General features: G+C 37.0%; 1 long non-coding RNA gene across 3 annotated transcripts in view; it reads left to right on the forward strand.

Moving 5' to 3' along the window:
* LOC117981445 (uncharacterized) overlaps nucleotides 1-16,508 on the forward strand; it is a 551,201-nt gene that overhangs the window by 197,443 nt on the left and 337,250 nt on the right. The gene's annotated exons all lie outside the window — the stretch shown is intronic.

The following is a 16,508-nucleotide window of genomic DNA, read 5'->3' on the forward strand; positions in this document are numbered from 1 at the left end:
TGGAAAGGGAGCTGAAACCAGGGAGCCAGGTGGTCTAGCTCAGCAGATCCCACCCCCATGGAGCCCAGCAAGCTAAGATCCACTGGCTTGAAATCCTCCCTGCCAGCACAGCAGTCTGAAGTCAACCTGGGACTATCCAGCTTGGTGGGGGGAGGGGCGTCCACCATTACTGAAGCTTGAGTAAGCAAGCAGTTTTCCCCTCACAGTGTAAGCAAAGCCTACAGGAAGTTGGAACTGGGTCGAGCCCACTGAAGCTCCGAAAAGCCACCGTAGCCAGACTGAATCTCTAGATTTCTCCTGTCTGGGCAGGGCATCTCTGAAAGAAAGGCAGCAGATCCAGTCAGAAGTTTATAAATAAAACTCCCATCTCCCTGGGACAGAGCACCTAGGGGAAGGGGCAGCTGTGGGTGCAACTTCAGCAGACTTAAACATTCCTGTCTGCCAGCTCTGAAGAGAGCAGCAGATCTCCCAGCACAGCGCTCGAGCTCTGCTAAGGGACAGACTGCCTCCTCAAGTGGGTCCCTGCCCCCCATGCCTCCTGACTGGCAGACACCTCCCAACAGGGATTTTGACAGACACCTCATACAGGAGAGCTCTGGCAGGCATCTGGGGGGTGCCCCTCTGGGATGAAGCTTCCAGAGGAAGGAACAGGCAGCAATCTTTGCTGTTTTGCAGCCTCTGCTGGTGATACCCAGGTAAACAGGTTCTGGAGTCGACCTCCAGCAAACTCCAGCAGACCTGCATCAGAGGGGCCTGACTGTTAGAAGGAGAACTAACAAACAGAAAGGAATAGCATCAACAGAAAAAAAAGGACTTCCACACAGAAATCCCATCTGAAACTCACCAACATCAAAGACCAAATGTAGATCAATCCATGAAGATGAGGAAAAACCGGCACAAAAAGGCTGAAAACTCCAAAAACCAGGATGCCTCCTCTCCTCCAAAGGATCTCAACTCCTCACCAGCAAGGGACAAAACTGGATGGAGAATGAGTTTAATGAATTGACAGAAGTAGGCTTCAGAAGGTGGGTAATAACAAACTGCTCTGACCTAAAGGAGCATGTTCTAACCCAATGCAAGGAAGCTAAGAACCTTGAAAAAGGTTAAAGAAATTGCTAACTGGAATAACCAGTTTAGAGAAGAACATAAATGACCTGATGGACCTGAAAAACACAGCACAAGAACTTCGTGAAGCATATGCAAGTATAAATAGCCAAATCAATCAAGCAGAAGGGAGGATATCAGAGATTAAAGATCAACTTAATGAAATAAAGCATGAAGAGAAGTTTAGATAATAAAGAATAAAAAGGGATGAACAAAGCCTCCAAGAAATATGGGACTATGTGAAAACCTACGTTTGATTGGTGTACCTGAAAGTGACGGGGAGAATGGAACCAAGTTGGAAAACACTCTTCAGGATATTATCCAGGAGAACTTCCCCAACCTAGCAAGACAGGCCAACATTCAAATTCAGGAAACACAGAGAACACCACAAAGATACTCCTTGAGGAGAGCAACCCTAGGACACATAAGTATCAGATTCACCAAGATTGAAATGAGGAAAAAATGTTAAGGGTGGCCAGAGAGAAAGGTCAGGTTACCCACAAAGGGAAGCCAATCAGACTAACAGCGGGTCTCTTGGCAGAAACCCTACAAGCCAGAAGAGAGTGGGGGCTAATATTCAACACTCTTGAAGAAAAGAATTTTCAACCCAGAATTTCATAACCAGCCAAACTAAGCTTCATAAGCAAAGGATAAATAAAATCCTTTACAGACAAGCAAATGCTGAGAGATTTTTGTCACAACTAGGCCTGCCTTGCAAGACCTCCAGAAGGAAGCACTAAATATGTAAAGGAAAAACTGGTTCCAGCCACTGCAAAAACATACCAAATTGTAAAGACTGTCGACACTATGAATAAACTACATCAAATAATGGTCAAAATAACCAGCTAGCATCGTAATGACAGGATCAAATTCAAGCATAGCAATATTAACCTTAAATCTAAGTGGGCTAAATGCCTCAAGTAAAAGATACAGAGAGCCAAATCAGGAGTGAACTCCCATTCACAATTGCTACAAAGAAAATAAAATACCTAGGAATACAATTTACAAGGGATGTGAAGGACCTCTTCAAGGAGAACTACAAACCGCTGCTCAAAGAAATAATAGAGGACATAAACAAATGGAAAAACGTTACATGTTCCTGGATAGGAAGAATCAATATCGTGAAAATGGCAGTACTGCCCAAAGTAATTTATAGATTCAATAATATCCCCATCAAGCTACTACTGAATTTCTTCACATCATTAGAAAAAACTACTTTAAGTTTCATATGGAACCAAAAAGAGCCTGTATAGCCAAGAAAATCCTAAGCAAAAAGAAAAAAGCTGGAGGCATCATGCTACTTAACTTCAAACTATACTACAAGGCTACAGTAACCAAAACAGCATGGTACTGGTACCAAAACAGATATATAGACCAATGGAGCAGAACAGAGGCCTCAGAAATAATGCCACACATCTACAACCATTTGATCTTTGACAAACTTGACAAAAACAAGCAGTGGGGAAAGGATTCCCTATTTAATGAATGGTTTTGGGAAAACTGTCTAGCCTTATGCAGAAAACTGAAACTGGACCCCTCCCTTACACCTTATACAAATATTAACTCAAGATGGATTAAAGACTTAAACATAGTACCCAAAACCATAAAATCCCTAGAAGAAAACCTAGGCAATATCATTCAGGACATAGGCATGGGCAAAGACTTCATGACTAAAACACAAAAAGCAATGGCAACAAAAGCCAAATTGACAATTGGGATCTAATTGAACTAAAGAGCGTCTGCACAGCAAAAGAAACTATCATCAGAATGAACAGGCAACCTACAGAATGGGAGAAAATTTTTGCAATCTAGCCATCTGACAAAGGGCTAATATCCAGAATCTGCAAGGAACTTAAACAAATTTACAAGAAAATAACAAACAACCACATCAAAAAGTGGGCAAAGGATATGAACATACAGTTCTCAAAATAAGACATTTATGTGACCAACAAACATATGAAAAAAGTTCATCATCACTGGTCATTAAAGAAATGCAAATCTAAACAACAGTGAGATACCATCTCATGCCAGCTAGAATGATGATCATTAAAAAGTCAGGAAACAACAGATGCTGGAGAGGATGTGGAGAAATAGGAATGCTCTTACGCTGTTGGTGGGAGTATAAATTAGTTAATCATTGTGGAAGACATTGTGGCGATTCCTCAAGGATCTAGAACCCGAAATACCATTTGACCCAGCAATCCCATTACCGGGTATATACCCAAAGGATTATAAATCATTCTACTGTAAAGACACATGCACAGGTATGTTTATTGCAGCACTACTCACAATAGCAAAGACTTGGAACCAACCCAAATGCCCATCAATGATAGACTGGATAAAGAAAATGTCCTTTGCAGGGACATGGATGAAGCTGGAAACCTTCATTCTCAACAAACTAACACAGGAACAGAAAACCAAACACTGTATGTTCTCACTCCTAAGTGGGAGTTGAACAGTGAGAACACATGGACGCTGGGAGGGGAACATTACACTCTGGGGCCTGTTGGGGGGTGGGAGGCTAGGGAAGGGATAGCATTAGAAATACCTAATGTAGATGACAGGCTGATGGGTACAGCAAACCACCATGGCACGTGTATACCTATGTAATAAAACTGCACATTCTGTACATGTACCCCAGAACTTAAAGTCTAAAAAAAGGAAATATAAAATATTTGTCCATAAAAGTTTAAAAGCATTAGGGTAAAGCTTGATGTATGCTCATAAAGTTAATACACCTGTGTAACTTGAACCCAAGTAAAGAAATTGAACATTATCCGGAAGTACCCTCATGAGTCCCTGTAGTCACTGCAGCCCCAAAGTTAGCCATTATCCTGATAATATATGCTAGCTTACCATTTTTGCAATTTATGTAAATAAATTCATGTGGGATGTACTATTTTTGCCTGGTTTCTTTAACTTCATATATTTGTGAGATTCATCACTATTTTTGAACACATTAGTAGTTTGTTTACTGCCATTATTGTGCACTATTCTATTAATTGACTTTGAGTTGTTCCCAGTTTGTAACTGCCATTACAAATAGTTCTGCTATGAACATTGCTGTTGTACATGTCTTTCATAATAATAGGAATTGCTGAGGATTCTTTGGTTATCATTAAGATACCTGAATTATAAGGGTGTCTAGATCAGAAACAAGACTGCAAGTAAAAACCATAATCCGAAAATATCACACACACACACACACATACACAGACACACACACACTCACTTTTATTGGGAATGAAATATAAGATTGGAATTACTGGGCATGCCTATTTTCAGCTCTAGTACAAACTACCAAACTGTTTTCCAAAATCTTTGTTTCAACTTACATTCTGGCCAGTACTGTATTGAGTCTAATTGTTCCATATTCTTGACAAAACTTATTATTACTTGTCCTTTTCTTGAGTTATGTACTAGTATTACATGATGGCTTTATTTGTATCATTCTAACAGAAAAATGACTTTTTTTCATATCTCTAATGGCGTTAGAATATACTTACTTGTGATGGGCCTTTTTAAGCTCATTTTTTGTCTATTGGGTTGTCTTTAGAATATTAATTTGTATGCACTCCTATATTCTGAATATGGGTCATTTGTTAGAAAAATAATTTGCAAATAGCTTTTACAAGTCCATAGCTCCTAAACTGCCATCACATTTCTCAACCATCGTTTTATATTTTTGATGCTCATGTTTTTAAATTTATTCAAAAATTAGGTATTATCATCTATGTTCCAGTTTGATCACTCTTGTAGGTGATGGAAATAAAATAATGAATATGAGTTAAAAATTCATGTTCTTATGGAGCCTAGATATTTATGAATAGGCATAGAAAAATTAATGAATACATATTACATTACATGGTAATAAGTAGAAATAAGGGCTATGTAGAAAAATTTGCCAAGAGTCAGTAGATTGAGGAGAAGACGTTGCAATTCTAAATAAGGTGTTCTGGAAAGTCTTCCCAGAGAAGGTGAAACGAGAGTAAAGGTTTGAGCGTGGTAAGGGAGTGAGCTATCCACATTCATGGAAACAGGGAGTTCCAAGCAGAGGGATCAGAAAGAACAAGCTTTCCCTGATGAAGAATTATGTATGATGTAACGGGTTGACTGGTGGCACTCAAATATATATGTCCACACCCTAAGCCCCAGAATCTATGATTCCAACCTTATTTCGAAAAAGGTTCTTTGTACCTATAACTAAGTAAAGGATCTTGAGATGAGATAATTCTGGACTATCCGGTGGGCCCTAAATCCAATGACAAATGTCTTTATAAGAGAGAGTAAGAGGGAGATTTGACACAGACACATAGGGGAATAGAAGGCCATGTGAAGACAAACACAGAGATTGGAGTGATGCAGCCACGAGCCGAGGAACAGCTGGAGCCACCAGGTGCTGGAAGAGGCAAGAAAGAATTCTCCCTTTAAACCCTTGGAGGAGTGCCACCCTGCTGTCACTGTGATTTTGGACTTCTGGCCTTGAGAACTGTGACAGAATAAATTTCTCTGTTTTAAGCCACCAAGTTTGTGGTAATTTGTCACAGTAGCCCTAGGAAATGAATACATATGGGATGTTTGAATATACACAGAGCTGTGTGCCTGCCGGGGTGAGATGTAGGAGGAGGTAGTAGGAGATGAGGTCAGAAAGGTAGCAAGGAGCCAGGCAGATAGGTGGAGACCAAGAAGCTGTCACATAGACTTTGGCTTTTATGGCAAGTGAGTTGGGAAGTCAGTTTGTTTGCATTTTGGAATGCTCCTATACCATGAGGATTCAAGGAACATGACCTACTTCGTTTTTAGAATCAAACCTGCTATCCCTCTTTGCTCCTTATTCATTGGCCTGTTTCCAGGCCCTGCAAGTCTACAAAAATCTGTTAAGGACTTGTCATCCACTTGTTCCTGCTCCATTTTTCTTAGTTTACCTCTGAATCTTTTGTTCTTAAGTTGTCATATCTGTGGCTTTAAAAGTCTGTCCTCACACTTACTTCCTTGTCCTGGCTAAAGTGTGAACCACCCTCTAACTCCATAGAGATAGTGAAGTGTTCCACCTCAACCTCAGAAGTTTTCTGAAGCATCTCTTATAAATTTCCATTTTAATATCATAGGTGAACTGAATTGCAGTAGAATCTCTGAGCTTCAGTGCTATTTCACAGTCTAAAATAAGAACAACCTATTCTAATTTGAAATATAATACTACATCCATGGTTTCCCCACAGCAAGATGGTGCCATCTGGCACACTACTAGTGCAAGACACTGAGGTTTCATGCAACATGCATATCATTGGGATATATATAGGATTTCATCCAAAAGCTGACATTTTACTATGATTAGTTTGTCAACTTACTATAACTCATTAGAATTATAGAAAAATATTATGGCTTGCAAAAATGCAAATAATATAAGAAGAAGAGTGTCATTCTAAAAATTAGAATCAGTTATCCCACATCTAGACCTCACTGACATCTCCAGGAGTCCTGTGAAAAGATAAAGGCAATGAGGAAACCATTGTCTGCAAAATTAATATCACAGTCATATTATCTAACAGGAAGATCATAAGTACAAGGTAAGCATAGGGTAATTTTTCTTTAGCTGTTTTTCTTTTTCTTTTTTTTATTATTATTATACTTTAAGTTTTAGGGTACATGTGCACAATGTGCAGGTTAGTTACATATATATACATGTGACGTGCTGGTGCGCTGCACCCACTAACTTGTCATCTAGCATTAGGTATATCTCCCAATGCTATCCCTCCCCCCTCCCCCTACCCCACAACAGTCCCCAGAGTGTGATGTTCCCCTTCCTGTGTGCATGTGTTCTCATTGTTCAATTCCCACCTATGAGTGAGAATATGCAGTGTTCGGTTTTTTGTTCTTGCGAGAGTTTACTGAGAATGATGATTTCCAATTTCATCCATGTCCCTACAAAGGACATGAACTCATCATTTTTTATGGCTGCATAGTATTCCATGGTGTATATGTGCCACATTTTCTTAATCCAGTCTATCATTGTTGGACATTTGGGTTGGTTCCAAGTCTTTGCTATTGTGAATAGTGCAGCAATAAACATACGTGTGCATGTGTCTTTATAGCAGCAAGATTTATAGTACTTTGGGTACATACCCAGTAATGGGATGGCTGGGTCAAATGGTATTTCTAGTTCTAGATTCCTGAGGAATCGCCACACTGACTTCCACAATCATTGAACTAGTTTACAGTCCCACCAACAGTGTAAAAGTGTTCCTATTTCTCCACATCCTCTCCAGCATCTGTTGTTTCCTGACATTTTAATGATTGCCATTCTAACTGGTGTGAGATGGTATCTCATTGTGGTTTTGATTTGCATTTCTCTGATGGCCAGTGATGAAGAGCATTTTTTCATGTGTCTTTTGGCTGCATAAATGTCTTCTTTTGAGAAGTGTCTGTTCATGTCCTTCACCCACTTTTTGATGGGGTTGTTTGTTTTTTTCTTGTAAATTTGTTTGAGTTCATTGTAGATTCTGGATATTAGCCCTTTGTCAGATGAGTAGGTTGCAAAAATTTTCTCCCATTTTGTGGGTTGCCTGTTCACTCTGATGGTAGTTTCTTTTGCTGTGCAGAAGCTCTTTAGTTTAATTAGATCCCATTTGTCAATTTTGTCTTTTGTTGCCATTGCTTTTGGTGTTTTAGACACGAAGTCCTTGCCCGTGCTTATGTCCTGAATGGTAATGCCTAGGTTTTCTTCTAGGGTTTTTATGGTTTTAGGTTTAATGTTTAAGTCTTTAATCCATCTTGAATTAATTTTTGTATAAGGTGTAAGGAAGGGATCCAGTTTCAGCTTTCTACATATGGCTAGCCAGTTTTCCCAGCACCATTTATTAAATAGGGAATCCTTTCCCCATTGCTTGTTTTTCTCAGGTTTGTCAAAGATCAGATAGTTGTAGATATGCGGCATTATTTCTGAGGGCTGTGTTCTGTTCCATTGATCTATATCTCTGTTTTGGTACAAGTACCATGCTGTTTTGGTTACTGTAGCCTTGTAGTATAATTTGAAGTCAGGTAGTGTGATGCCTCCAGCTTTGTTCTTTTGGCTTAGGATTGACTTGGCGATGTGGGCTCTTTTTTGGTTCCATATGAACTTTAAAGTAGTTTTTTCCAATTCTGTGAAGAAAGTCATTGGTAGCTTGATGGGGATGGCATTGAATCTATAAATGACCTTGGGCAGTCTGGCCATTTTCACGATGTTGATTCTTCCTACCCATGAGCATGGAATGTTCTTCCATTTGTTTGTATCCTCTTTAATTTCATTGAGCAGTGGTTTGTAGTTCTCCTTGAAGAGGTCCTTCACATCCCTTGTAAGGTGGATTCCTAGGTATTTTATTCTCTTTGAAGCAATTGTGAATGGGAGTTCACTCATGATTTGGCTGTTTGTCTGTTATTGGTATATAAGAATGCTTGTGATTTTTGTACATTGATTTTGTATCCTGAGACTTTGCTGAATCAGCTTAAGGAGATTTTGGGCTGAGACAATGGGGTTTTCTAGATATACAATCATGTCGTCTGCAAACAGGGACAATTTGACTTCCTCTTTTCCTAATTGAATACCCTTATTTCCTTCTCCTGCCTAATTGCCCTGGCCAGAACTTCCAACACTATGTTGAATAGGAGTGGTGAGAGAGGGCACCCCTGTCTTGTGCCAGTTTTCAAAGGGAATGCTTCCAGTTTTTGCCCATTCGGTGTGATATTGGCTGTGGGTTTGTCACAGATAGCTCTTATTATTTTGAGATATGTCCCATCAATACCTAATTTATTGAAAGTTTTTAGCATGAAGGGTTGTTTGTTTTGCTTTTTCAAAGTTTTAAGAATTATCTTCAAAACCAGAAGATAGGGGTGACATTCTTTCCCATCCAAAATCGTAATTGGTTCATCCACTCTTTCTTCTCACTTGCTAATATTTCCTACCCCTGACTTATTCAGAGCCTGAGCTGCAGCCACCTGGGAGTTGGTTGGCCTCAAACATTGTCTCTTCAGTGCTTGATTTTTCTTTGAAGTCCTGAAATAGGTGTCATTTAATGAAGTTCCTAATTTCATCTGATTTATTTGTCTTCAAATATGAGTCTTGAAAAATGCCAAAGATTAAGGGAAAGATGTTAGGAAGAGAAAAACCACAACACAAAAATTTCTTGTAAGTAGTTCTATATAAATATATTATGTATACCTGGGCGTGGTGGCTCACGCCTGTAATCCCAGCACTTTGGGGGGCCGAGGTGGGCGGATCACCAGGTCAGGAGATCGAGACCATCCTGGCTAACATGGTGAAACCCCGTCTCTACTAAAAATACAAAAAATTAGCCAGGTGCGGTGGCAGGTGCCTGTAGTCCCAGCTACTCGGGAGGCTGAGGCAGGAGAATGGCGTGATCCCGGGAGGCAGAGCTTGCAGTGAGGCGAGATCGCGCCACTGCACTCCAGTCTGGGCGACAGAGGGAGACTCCGTCTCAAAAAAAAAAAAAAAAAAAAAAGAAGAAGAAAAAAAATATATATAGTATTTGTTTGAATTTTTTTGAAGAAAGATAGCGTTGTTTTTCTGCACATAAATTATTTGAAAAATATGATTATGAAAATAACCCATAGCCTGTTTTTTCTAGAATGCTGTGAGAATAGCCAGAGGTGAAAGCTGATATTTCTAGTTTGTGAAAGCTATTTTTTTCTATACAACTCTCATCTAAAGATATAGGACAGTCAGGAAAAAATGATAATTTTGTTAAAGTGGCAGATAAACAGCTTGTAAATCTGTAGGTTTTTTTCCACACACTCATATTTTTAAATAAACAGGATTAGAACATAAGAAAAGCTTATTGTAAAAGTTTAGTTGGTGCTGATATCCGGAAAACAGTAGATGTTATTAAGCTTCACGTGTTTAAATGTTCAGTCAGCTATCAGAATGATACAGTAGCAAAACGTATTTGATTCATTTTAGAGGTTGCATCATCTACTGACCTCATATTTTCCTGCCCTCTTGTGAGTTTATTTACTAGGTCATTGCCTGCACCCCCTGAATTTGTTGTAAGAGGCAAGTATAGAGAACATAATTCTAGAAAAGAGTATACATGAATTTATGGACCGATGAAAGCCAATATATATATCCTTGTCTTTTAATATATCAGTATATCCTGATCCTTCAATTTTGGCATTGTTTTTCTGCAACGTAAGAGTAATATATTGGCCCAAATTTTTATCAGGGAGAAGCCAATGTATTGCACATTAAATGTTCCTGAGGTGACCTGTTTTCTTTATTAAATTTTTTTATGAAAAGAGAAATAATCAAAACAAAGAATGAGTAAGCATTAGCATGTAACCACAAAATTGAGAAGATAATGGAATGAAAATATTTATCTTTCTGTATAAAAACTGTGTACATATTGAAAGTATAATGTGTAATTAAAATACCTGTAGAGTTATAAAAGAAGGCCTATTACATTGTAATAATTATTATTTTGTTTTAATACTAACTGTGGAATGAAAGGTAGTAAGAGGATTTTTATCGTAAAGTGGATAATGACCAAAAACCTTGGGGAGGTGGAAGAAAAAACCAAAGTAGATATAATGTGGGTCATTCCAGGAGAAAAGATGGAACAGATTCCTTTTGTTTGTTTTTTTCTGTTTTTTTCTCTTAGAACACCAGAGTTTTACTAAACAAACTTTGTTGGTACTCTCTTAGGTCTCAGGGTCTAAACATGCTCTTTCCCCAAGAAGTTCACAGCTCTGTAATAACTCTCATTTGTATTAAACTTTAATGTCCTTAAGGATATTGCAGCCCATGTTTCTCCTTTCATGGTCTCCAATTTAGCTAACAGATTTCTACAGTTGAATAGAGTTAAATATTGTCCTGCTCAATTTATTGCCCACAAGATGACTTCCTCCAATTTCCAGAAGACTTTTCTGATGATGATAAGATCCAAGTGATCTTTTAATTTTGGAGAGCCAGTGTTGGGCCTTTCTATCAAGTGCACAACAAAGTGACTGACATATAGTAGTCACTGATTAATTGCTCATTAAATAGATAGGTTGCCGGACGAGCCATTAGGCAGCTATAGTTGTTAATGTTTGTCTGTGTTCAGAATTACATATTGGATTGACACTTCTCTCAGTTAATACCATCTATGTTACCCCCTTTTAGTTACATCTTTCTCATCTCATTTATTTTTAAAGGATTCCCAAGGGTTACACTTTCAATCATATCTGTCAGTAGGATTAAACTCAAGAAAGCAATTTCAGGAGTTACAGTAGAGGATGTGGAAAGGAAGCTTACTCAAAAAATTATTTCAAGGAAGAGCTGCTGACTTGAGCTAATTGTAAAGTTTCATTGCCTCCATTATGAAAACAGAAAATATTATCCATTGTTCAATTAAGTAATGAATTGAAGTGTTCACAATCCCCTAATTCTGAGACTTAGAGCATCTTTGCTTCCCTTCCCACATCTCACTTTCAATTTTGAAAGGGAGCACTTCTACTGCTATCATCCCTCACTTGGAAAAAGACACTTTTTACAATGTTTGATAAGATATTTACACAATACTACTGATGCTATTAACGGCACCAACTAGAGATAAAATTTATTGAGCACTTAGTATGTGTTGGACACTGCTCTAAATCATGTTACAAGTTTTTTATGAGTTATCCCTCACAAATATACTATTGGTGAAGTAGGAATTATTATATATCCATTTTATTGATATTTTACATATGAAGAAACTAAAACACAGATCAGTTATGTTACTTGCCATGATTGCTCATTAAATACATATCACACAATTATAATTTGATTCCAAGAAATAACGCTTTAAAACCTATGCTCTACCCTATATGGTACTCCTAATTCAGAGCACAAGAATAATTGAGATTTCATAATTGAGAATTAGGAGTAAAATTAATGTGGTCATTGATATATTTTCTATGACAGTCCATGCACTCTTAGGAATTGTATATGTTTTATAATAACAATGACAATTTTCCAAATGCATTGTCTTTAATCCCTCACTTTTTTCAGCATGCATTATCTTCCTGATGGCTTCCCTATATGTACTATATACTCCAGATCTTAAGGTTTTAACTTCAACTTGACTCTTACTAATATTATCTTCTAAATTTGGAGTCTCAATGATTCTATTACTCTGAATTACCAGTATTGTATAAGGTAAACACAGATTTTAAAGCTATATTTCCTGAAATAAAATTATAATTATGTGATCATTAAATAGATATGTTGCTCATTATGTAATACTATCTATTTAATAAGTAAATGTGGCAAGTACCATAATTTATCAGTGTTTCAGTTTACTCATCTGTTATGGCAGCTCCAGCTGATTATAACAGAGGGTATTACAAGCTATCTTCAGTCTCCTCAGTAGTCGTACCCTAGACTCATGCTCCTCTCCATAAATAAACACATGTCATTTTAAGGATACAACAAATGTTATTGGGCATAAGTGGCTTTGACCTCTCCTTCCTTCTGCTATTCAATTAACTTTATCACCACTCATTTTTATCTCTGGTCTCATAGGAAGTGGCAACTTCCTTTCTCAACCAACACTAAGCTTTCATACTGTTTCCCTGGACTCATTCCCTTCCTCAAAAATCTCAGATTTGTTAATTTGCCTCTCTTTTGAATCCTATTCAAAATCTCCCTCCTTGCCATCATTTTCTTTTCTGCCAATAGGCATATCAAATTACACAGGAAAAAAACTTTCCCACTCTGTCACACATCAACAAGCATCTTGAAATTGCAAACTACCCTTTCCACTTCTTTACCTCCCAGAAATCTTTTACCATATTGAGAAGTTTGCTTCTGACTTTACCATTTTATGGGAAATGCTTTTATTAAGATTGACGTTCTCGTCAAATTGCTCAACTAACTGGTTGTTTTTCAGTTTTTGTCTACCTGACATCTCTGGTGGACTTGGCTATTGAGAAATCTGTTGTTAAAATTATTTTCTTTTGTATTCTTTGTCAACATACATATAATACTCATATTTTTGAATATTATACTTATTTTTATTATATCACTAGCTTATATCATTAAGATTATATCACCAGCTTCTTCTCCTGGGTCTTCTTTTAACACAAAATATTTACTTGGTTTCATCCTTGACCATCATCTCTTCTCACTCAAAGCAACCCCTTTGGGTATGTTTATCTATATCCATGATATCATCTATATTCATATGCTGATGATTCTCAATTTTTTTCTGAGAGAGAAATTCATCTATCTAACCTACTTTTGGTATCTGAATCTGGATATGCCAAAACACCTAAAATATTTACAATACCTTTATATATAACTTTTGTAAATATTATACAATTCCATCTTCCACATTAATAAGAAAAAAACTTATCTACTACTGTGCTCGATGCACTATAGGAATGTATTCCCTGAAAGCTATTTTACTTACTCTACCTTTAGCAGCATCAGTTCCCCATTTTTCTGCCTTATATTATAATACCAACAGCTCCATATGGAACACCATGACAAACCATGCTTCTCTACCTTGCTCTTTTCTGGTAGATTTTTACTTATTCCTTTGAAGACTATGTGTTACTTTTACCTGTTTCATAACACCTGTCTTAGTTATCTACTGCTGCCATAACAAATCACTACAGACTTAATAGCTAAAGAACACAAATTTATCATCTAGCAGTTCTGTGGTTGGAAATCTAACTCACCTCACTGGGCTAAAATCAAAGTGTTGGTGGCTGCATTTCTTTCTGAAGACCCTAAGGATGACCTGTTTTCTTACTCACTCAGGTTGTTGGTAGAATTCAATTCCATGCAATTGTGGAACTGAACTCTCTGTTTCCTTGTTGGCTGTTGTCTTAGGGCTGCTTTTAGCTCACAGAGACCTCTCTCAGGTCCTAGAACATAGTCACTACATCTCAGAAACAGCAATGGAGCATCAAATACTTCTCATAACGTCATTTCTCTCATTCAGGAAATATTTGCTTTTAAGGACTTATGTGATTAGATGAGGCCGGCCCTCACAATCAGAAATATCTCCAGATCTCAAGGTCTTATCTTCAATAAAATTTTCAAGATGTCTTTTGCCTTGTGAAACAAAATATTCAAAGATTCTAGGGATTAGTGGAGGGTTATTATTAGGGAGATATCACTCTGCTTACTACAGTCTGTTCTCTGGCCCCCAAGTTTTAGCATCCATCCCAAATAGATTTTCCTCATCCCAAAGTCACTCAAAGTCTCAACCTATTATATTATCAACCAAAAATTCAAAATCCCGTCTAAATGTCATCAGCCCAGAAGTCCCAGACTTTATTATGCATGTCATGTAAATTAGGTATGGGTGAGGCTCCGGGTATATCCACTCTGGGCACAATTCTCTATCTGTGGATCTGTGAAACTAAGGAAACAAACTGTCTGTTCCCAAATGATGGGACAAGCACAGGATAATATGTATAGACATCTCAGTTCTAAATTAGAGAAAATGGAAGACAAAAAAGGGCTACAGTCCCAACCAATTCCAAAAGCCAGTTGTATAAACTCCATTGGGTTTCAAGGCCAGAAAATAATTTACTATGGCTTGTGACTCTGCCTTCCGGGGCAACTCCATCCTCTGAGCCATTCTTTTTTTTTTTATTATAAAACATAGTATGTGTTTTCAGCTAAATATTTATCTTTCTATTTCCTGCTTGTAGAATTTTTGGGGTCTTGAATAGCTATTCGTTTCAAATTCTCTCTCTCTGTCTCTTTCTGCTCATGTAACATTTTCAAGAACTTCATGAGTTTCCTCTGTATATCACATGTATTATGTCAAATGGTCAAGATGCTATTTCACAGATTTTCCCTAGATAATCCCCTCTTTATTTTTGGCTTTTGCTGAGATTATTCAGATGATGTCCTTAATCTTCCTAGATATCCTGTTATTTGATTGAAGAGATCTATGAATCATGCCCTCAATCTGCTAAAAAATGGTTTGTGTTCCTGAATACTATGAGCTTCTAATCTTTATGGGGAACCAGCACAAGATTATATAGCCATACTCTCAATCATTTCTCTAAGGCATACTTTCTGGATATCAAACCTCTTAAACTGAATTTTTTTTCTTCTGGATAGAAAATTTCCAAATCATTAAGCTCATCTTTACATTAGTTGAGTTAAACAATCATATTCTGGACTATGACTTCAAATTTGGGGTATTTACAATTACTTCTCAAATTTAGATTATCTTAAAACTATCTTCAGTTGAAATATTTGTCTAATATTGTAGCCAATAGGGGGATAAAAGTTTATATTTAAAAGTTATTCCCTCAATTTATCTTTCTTGTATCATATTTATTTTAAGCAGTGGGAAGAAACCAGCTCACATCTTTAATATTGTGCTTGGCATTTTCCTTAACTCTTGCACTTGTTATATTTCATTCATATTTTTATTTGCACATTTACCTCTCCCACTGAAGAATGGTCTCTCTGTGAGCAGATAATGCTCCTAGAAATCTTTGCATCCCAAGCACATATCACTGCTTATGATTGCTTAATAAACACCTGTTAATTGAACAAATACAAGTAATTCATCCAATAACCTCTTCTCCACTTCTATTCCCTCCTTGGCTATAATATTACAAAACTATTTCAAGATGATCTAATTTGAGAGGTAATTATAAATGTCCCAAATTTGAAGTTACAGTCCAGTCTATAATTGCTTTACTCAGTTAATGGAAAAGTGTATGAAAATTGAAGTTGTTTTCCTTAAAAATGCTACATACTCATAAAAAAACCCTTTCAGATCAATATAATCATATTAGTGGTCTCCGTTACAGTAAGTCATGAATTCCCAAGTAGAATTCTTCTCTTTTCTCTTAACATCATTTCCAAAAGGCTTTTAATATTTAGAAAAGAATAAGAAAAGTATGCAAATGAGTGCCCTTTCTCAGTAGAATTATTTTTATTCACTGTGCAATAAAACTTTATAATAATTCCCTGAGACCCTCTCTTTCTTTAAATGATGAATTTTATATTAAATATAGAATGAGGTCATCTTCTTAAGGGCAATTGAGCCATTTCTGATAATATAACCTCTCAAAAGCTGGTACTAAATATATTTACTAATATATATGGGACTGTTATATGTAAAACATAATCATTCAAAAACAGACCAACATTGATATTTGTTTACTTGAGTACCAAGGAACAAAATCATATAAACATGAAACTCTTCCAAAGTTCTTTATGCTACTGAAATGCTGAATATCTGGACAGTTGAGCCATGTTACTCAAGAAAATGGATAGCTTGTGTGATGCATAAGATAGTTTAACACATACCTAACCAAGAGCATATGATGCCATCACATTTTGTTCATATTTAAAATTTTCCCTTCATTCGAACTTACGTGGTAAATAAAACTGTTAGTGATTGAGT

This window comes from Pan paniscus, chromosome 7 (genome assembly GCF_029289425.2).
Source record: "Pan paniscus chromosome 7, NHGRI_mPanPan1-v2.0_pri, whole genome shotgun sequence".
NCBI classification, from domain to species: Eukaryota; Metazoa; Chordata; class Mammalia; order Primates; family Hominidae; genus Pan; species Pan paniscus.